A 10,000-nucleotide genomic window follows, 5' to 3' on the forward strand; every position below is an offset into this window, starting at 1 on the left:
GGCGGGCGCGGTCGGGTAGACCTGTCCTCCCCGCCGACCCGGTCCCGGGTAGACCTGTCCTCCCCGCTGAACCGGTCCCGGGTAGACGTGGTGGCCGGCCGGGACTCGGGATCGGGGGCGGGCGCGGTCGGGTAGACCTGTCCTCCCCGCCGAACCGGTCCCTGGTAGACCTGTCCTCCCCGCCGAACCGGTCCCGGGTAGACGTGGTGGCCGGCCGGGACGCGGGGCGATGGGGGGGGCGCTGTCGGGTAGACCTGTCCTCCCCGCCGAACCGGTCCCGGGTAGACCTGTCCTCCCCGCCGACCCGGTCCCGGGTAGACGTGGTGGCCGGCCGGGACGCGGGGTGGGGGGGGCGCTGTCGTCCAGACCCGTCGGCCAGACCCGTCCCCGTCCCCGTCCCCGTCCCTGTCCCCGTCCCCGTCCCCGTCCCCGTCCCCGTCCCGTTCCCGCCCCCCCCGCCACCCCCTTCCGCGGCACCAACCCCCCCCGCAAGCAACGGGAAGGGGCGCAGCTTTCTATCAGCTCGGCTGAAACGCCCGAAGGCGGGGCGGCGTCTGTGTTTCAAAAGCGGAAAAAAAATAAAAAAGCAACAAAAACCAAAAAATTCCCGCCGCCCCGCCCCCCCCCCCCCCCACCTCCCCCCGTGCAGGCACCCCTGCAAACGGGCCTCCGGCACGGCAGCCCGGCCGCCGCACCCCCACCCGCAAGCCCCCCCCCACCGCCGCCCCGGCCGAGAGCGCACAAGCAGCCCCTGCCGCCGCCCCCCCCCACCCCCCCCCCGGTGCGGGCACCCCTGCATACGGGCCTCCGGCACGGCCGCTCCGCTGCCCCCCCCCACCCCGCCACCCCCCCACCGCCGCCCCGGCCGAGAGCGCACAAGCAGCCCCTGCCGCCGCCCCCCCCCCCCCCCCCCCCCCGACTCAAACCTCAATCTTCTCGGAAAAGAGGCCCCGTCCCCAGCCTACCTCAGCGCAAGGCTCCCCGCCTGCTCCTCGACCCCGTCTCTCAGTCTCTGTCTCCCCCTTCTGCCGCGGGGAAGCGCCCGCCCCTTGCCGGCGGGTGGGCGGGGCGGGCCGGCTCGGGTTCCGGTTGCTAAGCAGCAGGGTGGCACTCGTTGACCCCGGGCGCCGCTCCGTCTGCCGATGGGCGGGCCGGTGCTGGCTCTCAAGAAATTTTTGTAACTGTTTCCCTGCTCTGCTTTGGTTTTGTTTTTTTTTCTCGCCCACCGTCAGAACCGATGCAGAGTAAGAAAGCCTTCAGCGAGACAGTCCGGCCAAGCTTAGCGCCTTCCACTAGATACGGCGAAGTCTCGGAAACGGGGGGTGGCGAGGGGAATTTCAGGCGCGCGCCGCCTCCCCCCTCCTGCACCACCCCCCCCCGCAAGCGACGGGAAGGGGCGCCGCTTTCCATCAGCTCGGCTGAAACGCCCGAGGACGGGGCGGCGTCTCTGTTTCAAAAGCGGAAAAAGAAATAAAAAAGCAACAAAAACCAAAAAATTCCCGCCGCCCCCCCCAACCCACCCCCGTGCAGGCACCCCTGCATACGGGCCTCCGGCAGGACCGGCCTGCCGCCCCCAGCCACCCCCCCGCAAGCCCCCCCACCGCCGCCCCGGCTGAGAGAGCACAGGCACCCCGCCGCCGCCCCTTCCCACCCCGTGCAGGCACCCCTGCATACGGGCCTCCGGCAGGGCCGGCCTGCCGCCCCCAGCCACCCCCCGCAAGCCCCCCCCACCGCCGCCCCGGCTCAGAGAGCACAGGCAGCCCGCCGCCGGCCCACCCACCCCGTGCAGGCACCCCTGCATACGGGCCTCCGGCAGGGCCGGCCTGCCGACCCCAGCCACCCCCCGCAAGCCCCCCCACCGCCGCCCCGACTGAGACAGCACAGGCAGCCCGCCGCCGGCCCTTCCCACCCCGTGCAGGCACCCCTGCATACGGGCCTCCGGCAGGGCCGGCCTGCCGCCCCCAGCCACCCCCCGCAAGCCCCCCCACCGCCGCCCCGGCTGAGAGAGCACAGGCAACCCGCCGCCGCCCCTTCCCACCCCGTGCAGGCACCCCTGCATACGGGCCTCCGGCAGGGCCGGCCTGCCGCCCCCAGCCACCCCCCGCAAGCCCCCCCCACCGCCGCCCCGGCTCAGAGAGCACAGGCAGCCCGCCGCAGGCCCACCCACCCCGTGCAGGCACCCCTGCATACGGGCCTCCGGCAGGGCCGGCCTGCCGACCCCAGCCACCCCCCGCAACCCCCCCCACCGCCGCCCCGGCTGAGAGAGCACAGGCAGCCCGCCGCCGGCCCTTCCCACCCCGTGCAGGCACCCCTGCATACGGGCCTCCGGCAGGGCCGGCCTGCCGACCCCAGCCACCCCCCGCAACCCCCCCCACCGCCGCCCCGGCTGAGAGAGCACAGGCAGCCCGCCGCCGGCCCTTCCCACCCCGTGCAGGCACCCCTGCATACGGGCCTCCGGCAGGGCCGGCCTGCCGACCCCAGCCACCCCCCGCAAGCCCCCCCACCGCCGCCCCGACTGAGAGAGCACAGGCAGCCCGCCGCCGGCCCTTCCCACCCCGTGCAGGCACCCCTGCATACGGGCCTCCGGCAGGGCCGGCCTGCCGCCCCCAGCCAACCCCCGCAAGCCCCCCCACCGCCGCCCCGGCTCAGAGAGCACAGGCAGCCCGCCGCCGGCCCACCCACCCCGTGCAGGCACCCCTGCATACGGGCCTCCGGCAGGACCGGCCTGCCGCCCCCAGCCACCCCCCGCAAGCCCCCCCACCGCCGCCCCGGCTGAGAGAGCACAGGCACCCCGCCGCCGGCCCTTCCCACCCCGTGCAGGCACCCCTGCATACGGGCCTCCGGCAGGGCCGGCCTGCCGCCCCCAGCCACCCCCCGCAAGCCCCCCCCACCGCCGCCCCGGCTCAGAGAGCACAGGCAGCCCGCCGCCGGCCCACCCACCCCGTGCAGGCACCCCTGCATACGGGCCTCCGGCAGGGCCGGCCTGCCGACCCCAGCCACCCCCCGCAAGCCCCCCCACCGCCGCCCCGACTGAGAGAGCACAGGCAGCCCGCCGCCGGCCCTTCCCACCCCGTGCAGGCACCCCTGCATACGGGCCTCCGGCAGGGCCGGCCTGCCGACCCCAGCCACCCCCCGCAACCCCCCCCACCGCCGCCCCGGCTGAGAGAGCACAGGCAGCCCGCCGCCGGCCCTTCCCACCCCGTGCAGGCACCCCTGCATACGGGCCTCCGGCACGGCCGGCCTGCCGCCCCCAGCCACCCCCCGCAAGCCCCCCCCACCGCCGCCCCGACTCAGAGAGCACAGGCAGCCCGCCGCAGGCCCACCCACCCCGTGCAGGCACCCCTGCATACGGGCCTCCGGCAGGGCCGGCCTGCCGACCCCAGCCACCCCCCGCAAGCCCCCCCACCGCCGCCCCGACTGAGACAGCACAGGCAGCCCGCCGCCGGCCCTTCCCACCCCGTGCAGGCACCCCTGCATACGGGCCTCTGGCAGGACCGGCCTGCCGACCCCAGCCACCCCCCGTAAGCCCCCCCACCGCCGCCCCGGCTGAGAGAGCACAGGCAGCCCGCCGCCGGCCCTTCCCACCCCGTGCAGGCACCCCTGCATACGGGCCTCCGGCAGAGCCGGCCTGCCGCCCCCAGCCACCCCCCGCAAGCCCCCCCACCGCCGCCCCGGCTCAGAGAGCACAGGAACCCCGCCGCCGCCCCTTCCCACCCCGTGCAGGCACCCCTGCATACGGGCCTCCGGCAGGGCCGGCCTGCCGCCCCCAGCCACCCCCCGCAAGCCCCCCCACCGCCGCCCCGGCTCAGAGAGCACAGGAACCCCGCCGCCGCCCCTTCCCACCCCGTGCAGGCACCCCTGCATACGGGCCTCCGGCAGGGCCGGCCTGCCGCCCCCAGCCACCCCCCGCAAGCCCCCCCACCGCCGCCCCGGCTCAGAGAGCACAGGCAGCCCGCCGCCGGCCCACCCACCCCGTGCAGGCACCCCTGCATACGGGCCTCCGGCAGGACCGGCCTGCCGCCCCCAGCCACCCCCCGCAAGCCCCCCCACCGCCGCCCCGGCTGAGAGAGCACAGGCACCCCGCCGCCGGCCCTTCCCACCCCGTGCAGGCACCCCTGCATACGGGCCTCCGGCAGGGCCGGCCTGCCGCCCCCAGCCACCCCCCGCAAGCCCCCCCCACCGCCGCCCCGGCTCAGAGAGCACAGGCAGCCCGCCGCCGGCCCACCCACCCCGTGCAGGCACCCCTGCATACGGGCCTCCGGCAGGGCCGGCCTGCCGACCCCAGCCACCCCCCGCAAGCCCCCCCACCGCCGCCCCGACTGAGAGAGCACAGGCAGCCCGCCGCCGGCCCTTCCCACCCCGTGCAGGCACCCCTGCATACGGGCCTCCGGCAGGGCCGGCCTGCCGACCCCAGCCACCCCCCGCAACCCCCCCCACCGCCGCCCCGGCTGAGAGAGCACAGGCAGCCCGCCGCCGGCCCTTCCCACCCCGTGCAGGCACCCCTGCATACGGGCCTCCGGCACGGCCGGCCTGCCGCCCCCAGCCACCCCCCGCAAGCCCCCCCCACCGCCGCCCCGACTCAGAGAGCACAGGCAGCCCGCCGCAGGCCCACCCACCCCGTGCAGGCACCCCTGCATACGGGCCTCCGGCAGGGCCGGCCTGCCGACCCCAGCCACCCCCCGCAAGCCCCCCCACCGCCGCCCCGACTGAGACAGCACAGGCAGCCCGCCGCCGGCCCTTCCCACCCCGTGCAGGCACCCCTGCATACGGGCCTCTGGCAGGACCGGCCTGCCGACCCCAGCCACCCCCCGCAAGCCCCCCCACCGCCGCCCCGGCTGAGAGAGCACAGGCAGCCCGCCGCCGGCCCTTCCCACCCCGTGCAGGCACCCCTGCATACGGGCCTCCGGCAGAGCCGGCCTGCCGCCCCCAGCCACCCCCCGCAAGCCCCCCCACCGCCGCCCCGGCTCAGAGAGCACAGGAACCCCGCCGCCGCCCCTTCCCACCCCGTGCAGGCACCCCTGCATACGGGCCTCCGGCAGGGCCGGCCTGCCGCCCCCAGCCACCCCCCGCAAGCCCCCCCACCGCCGCCCCGGCTCAGAGAGCACAGGAACCCCGCCGCCGCCCCTTCCCACCCCGTGCAGGCACCCCTGCATACGGGCCTCCGGCAGGGCCGGCCTGCCGCCCCCAGCCACCCCCCGCAAGCCCCCCCACCGCCGCCCCGGCTCAGAGAGCACAGGCAGCCCGCCGCCGGCCCACCCACCCTGTGCAGGCACCCCTGCATACGGGCCTCCGGCAGGACCGGCCTGCCGCCCCCAGCCACCCCCCGCAAGCCCCCCCACCGCCGCCCCGGCTGAGAGAGCACAGGCAACCCGCCGCCGCCCCTTTCCACCCCGTGCAGGCACCCCTGCATACGGGCCTCCGGCAGGGCCGGCCTGCCGCCCCCAGCCACCCCCCGCAAGCCCCCCCACCGCCGCCCCGGCTGAGAGAGCACAGGCAGCCCGCCGCCGGCCCACCCACCCTGTGCAGGCACCCCTGCATACGGGCCTCCGGCAGGACCGGCCTGCCGCCCCAAGCCACCCCCCGCAAGCCCCCCCACCGCCGCCCCGGCTGAGAGAGCACAGGCACCCCGCCGCCGCCCCTTCCCACCCCGTGCAGGCACCCCTGCATACGGGCCTCCGGCAGGGCCGGCCTGCCGCCCCCAGCCACCCCCCGCAAGCCCCCCCCACCGCCGCCCCGGCTCAGAGAGCACAGGCAGCCCGCCGCAGGCCCACCCACCCCGTGCAGGCACCCCTGCATACGGGCCTCCGGCAGGGCCGGCCTGCCGACCCCAGCCACCCCCCGCAAGCCCCCCCACCGCCGCCCCGACTGAAACAGCACAGGCACCCCGCCGCCGCCCCTTCCCACCCCGTGCAGGCACCCCTGCATACGGGCCTCCGGCAGGGCCGGCCTGCCGCCCCCAGCCACCCCCCGCAAGCCCCCCCACCGCCGCCCCGGCTGAGAGAGCACAGGCAACCCGCCGCCGCCCCTTCCCACCCCGTGCAGGCACCCCTGCATACGGGCCTCCGGCAGGGCCGGCCTGCCGCCCCCAGCCACCCCCCGCAAGCCCCCCCCACCGCCGCCCCGGCTCAGAGAGCACAGGCAGCCCGCCGCAGGCCCACCCACCCCGTGCAGGCACCCCTGCATACGGGCCTCCGGCAGGGCCGGCCTGCCGACCCCAGCCACCCCCCGCAACCCCCCCCACCGCCGCCCCGGCTGAGAGAGCACAGGCAGCCCGCCGCCGGCCCTTCCCACCCCGTGCAGGCACCCCTGCATACGGGCCTCCGGCAGGGCCGGCCTGCCGACCCCAGCCACCCCCCGCAACCCCCCCCACCGCCGCCCCGGCTGAGAGAGCACAGGCAGCCCGCCGCCGGCCCTTCCCACCCCGTGCAGGCACCCCTGCATACGGGCCTCCGGCAGGGCCGGCCTGCCGCCCCCAGCCACCCGCCACAGGCCCCCCCACCGCCGCCCCGGCTGAGAGAGCACAGGCAGCCCGCCGCCGGCCCTTCCCACCCCGTGCAGGCACCCCTGCATACGGGCCTCCGGCAGGGCCGGCCTGCCGACCCCAGCCACCCCCCGCAAGCCCCCCCACCGCCGCCCCGGCTCAGAGAGCACAGGCACCCCGCCGCCGCCCCTTCCCACCCCGTGCAGGCACCCCTGCATACGGGCCTCCGGCAGGGCCGGCCTGCCGCCCCCAGCCACCCCCCGCAAGCCCCCCCCACCGCCGCCCCGGCTCAGAGAGCACAGGCAGCCCGCCGCAGGCCCACCCACCCCGTGCAGGCACCCCTGCATACGGGCCTCCGGCAGGGCGGGCCTGCCGACCCCAGCCACCCCCCGCAAGCCCCCCCACCGCCGCCCCGACTGAAACAGCACAGGCAGCCCGCCGCCGGCCCTTCCCACCCCGTGCAGGCACCCCTGCATACGGGCCTCCGGCAGGGCCGGCCTGCCGCCCCCAGCCACCCGCCACAGGCCCCCCCACCGCCGCCCCGGCTGAGAGAGCACAGGCAGCCCGCCGCCGCCCCTTCCCACCCCGTGCAGGCACCCCTGCATACGGGCCTCCGGCAGGGCCGGCCTGCCGACCCCAGCCACCCCCCGCAAGCCCCCCCACCGCCGCCCCGGCTGAGAGAGCACAGGCAGCCCGCCGCCGGCCCACCCACCCTGTGCAGGCACCCCTGCATACGGGCCTCCGGCAGGACCGGCCTGCCGCCCCAAGCCACCCCCCGCAAGCCCCCCCACCGCCGCCCCGGCTGAGAGAGCACAGGCAGCCCGCCGCCGCCCCTTCCCACCCCGTGCAGGCACCCCTGCATACGGGCCTCCAGCACGGGCGACCCGCTCTGTCCGCAGGGAGGACAGGTCTACCCCTTCTGCCGGCAGGGAGGCCAGGTCTACCCGTTCTGCCGGCAGGGAGGCCAGGTCTACCCGTTTTACCTGCAGGGAGACCAGGTCTACCCGTTCTGCCGGCAGGGAGGCCAGGTCTACCCGTTTTACCGGCAGGGATGCCAGGTCTACCCGTTCTGGCGGCAGGGAGGCCAGGTCTACCTGTTTTACCGGCAGGGATGCCAGGTCTACCCGTTCTAGCGGCAGGGAGACCAGGTCTACCCGTATTGCCGGCAGGGATGCCAGGTCTACCCGTTTTTCCGGCAGGGATGCCAGGTCTACCCATTTACCGGCAGGGATGCCAGGTCTACCCGTTTTGCCGGCAGGGATGCCAGGTCTACCCGTTCTGGCGGCAGGGAGAACAGGTCTACCCGTTTTACCTGCAGGGAGAACAGGTCTACCCGTTTTGCCGGCAGGGATGCCAGGTCTACCCGTTTTACCTGCAGGGATGCCAGGTCTACCCGTTTTACCGGCAGGGAGGCCAGGTCTACCCATGTTGCCGGCAGGGAGGCCAGGTCTACCCGTTCTAGCGGCAGGGAGACCAGGTCTACCCATTTACCGGCAGGGAGACCAGGTCTACCCGTTTTGCCGGCAGGGATGCCAGGTCTACCCGTTTTGCCGGCAGGGAGAACAGGTCTACCCGTTTTACCTGCAGGGAGGCCATGTCTACCCGTTTTACCGGCAGGGAGACCAGGTCTACCCGTTTTGCCGGCAGGGATGCCAGGTCTACCCGTTCTGGCGGCAGGGAGACCAGGTCTACCCGTTCTGCCGGCAGGGATACCAGGTCTACCCGTTTTACCTGCACGGAGACCAGGTCTACCCATTTTACCGGCAGGGAGGCCAGGTCTACCCGTTCTGGCGGCAGGGAGAACAGGTCTACCCTTTTTGCCGGCAGGGAGACCAGGTCTACCCGTTTTACCGGCAGGGATGCCAGGTCTACCCGTTTTGCCGGCAGGGATAACAGGTCTACCCGTTTTACCTGCAGGGAGACCAGGTCTACCCGTTTTACCGGCAGGGAGACCAGGTCTACCCGTTTTGCCGGCAGGGATGCCAGGTCTACCCGTTCTGGCGGCAGGGAGGCCAGGTCTACCCGTTCTGCCGGCAGGGAGGCCAGGTCTACCCGTTTTGCCGGCAGGGAGAACAGGTCTACCCGTTTTACCGGCAGGGAGACCAGGTCTACCCGTTTTGCCGGCAGGGATGCCAGGTCTACCCGTTCTGGCGGCAGGGAGGCCAGGTCTACCCGTTCTGCCGGCAGGGAGGCCAGGTCTACCCGTTTTACCTGCAGGGAGGCCAGGTCTACCCGTTTTGGCGGCAGGGAGACCAGGTCTACCCGTTTTGCCGGCAGGGATGCCAGGTCTACCCGCTTCCGGCAGGGATGCCAGGTCTACCCGGTTCCAGGCAGGGAGGCCTCGTCTACCCGTTCTGCCGGCAGGGAGGCCAGGTCTACCCGTTTTACCGGCAGGGATGCCAGGTCTACCCGCTTCCGGCAGGGATGCCAGGTCTACCCGGTTCCAGGCAGGGAGGCCTCGTCTACCCGTTCTGCCGGCAGGGAGGCCAGGTCTACCCGTTTTACCGGCAGGGATGCCAGGTCTACCCGCTTCCGGCAGGGATGCCAGGTCTACCCGGTTCCAGGCAGGGAGGCCTCGTCTACCCGTTCTGCCGGCAGGGAGGCCAGGTCTACCCGTTTTACCGTCCGCCGGGTCCGGTGTGCCCGATGTGGCCGCCGGAGCTGCCGGCGGAAAGGGATGCCTCGTCTACCTCGCTCCGGCGGGACTTTGGCTCCACCGCGGTTCTGGCAGGTAGACGTCTTGCCCGGTTCTTCTTCGGAGCTGCCGAAGGGGTCGCTGCTTTGCGCTGCCTCCAGTTACGTCATGGTAAGAGTCGGCGGCGCTCGCGCGCCTCCCCGCTGGGGGAAGACGGTTCTCTTCGAGCCCGCCGGGGCCGGGGACCTCGCTGTCCGTATACTAGGGCAGAGGGCTGGCGCTCGCGGACCAGCGCCATCGAACCGCTGCAGCTACTCGCGGTTCAGCCGGCAGACTCGGGTGTTGCACGGCGGCTGTGGCCGTGGCCGTTCTGCCTCCTACCTATCGCGCACGGCGCTTCCGACTGCCAGAAGCCGCGCGAAGCCGCTGCTTGCCCGCAGGCTCCGGTGGCCGTTGCCGACTGGAGCGAGGGCTCCAAGAGGGGTTTCTCCAGGGCCGGGCCGAGACGGGCGGCGGTCGCCGGCACTCGAACGCTTGTCACCCGCGGCTCAGCCGGCAGACTCGGGCGTTGCCCGGCGGCCCTGGCCGTGGCCGTTCTGCCTCCTACCTATCGCGCACGGCGCTTCCGACTGCCAGAAGCCGCGCGAAGCCGCTGCTTGCCCGCAGGCTCCGGTGGCCGTTGCCGACTGGAGCGAGGGCTCCAAGAGGGGTTTCTCCAGGGCCGGGCCGAGACCGGCGGCGGTCGCCGGCACTCGAACGCTTGTCAGCCGCGGCTCAGCGGGCAGACTCGGGCGTTGCCCGGCGGCCCTGGCCGTGGCCGTTCTGCCTCCTACCTATCGCGCACGGCGCTTCCGACTGCCAGAAGCCGCGCGAAGCCGCTGCTT

The sequence above is a fragment of the Opisthocomus hoazin genome, unplaced genomic scaffold (genome assembly GCF_030867145.1).
Source record: "Opisthocomus hoazin isolate bOpiHoa1 unplaced genomic scaffold, bOpiHoa1.hap1 HAP1_SCAFFOLD_129, whole genome shotgun sequence".
Classification (NCBI taxonomy): Eukaryota; Metazoa; Chordata; class Aves; order Opisthocomiformes; family Opisthocomidae; genus Opisthocomus; species Opisthocomus hoazin.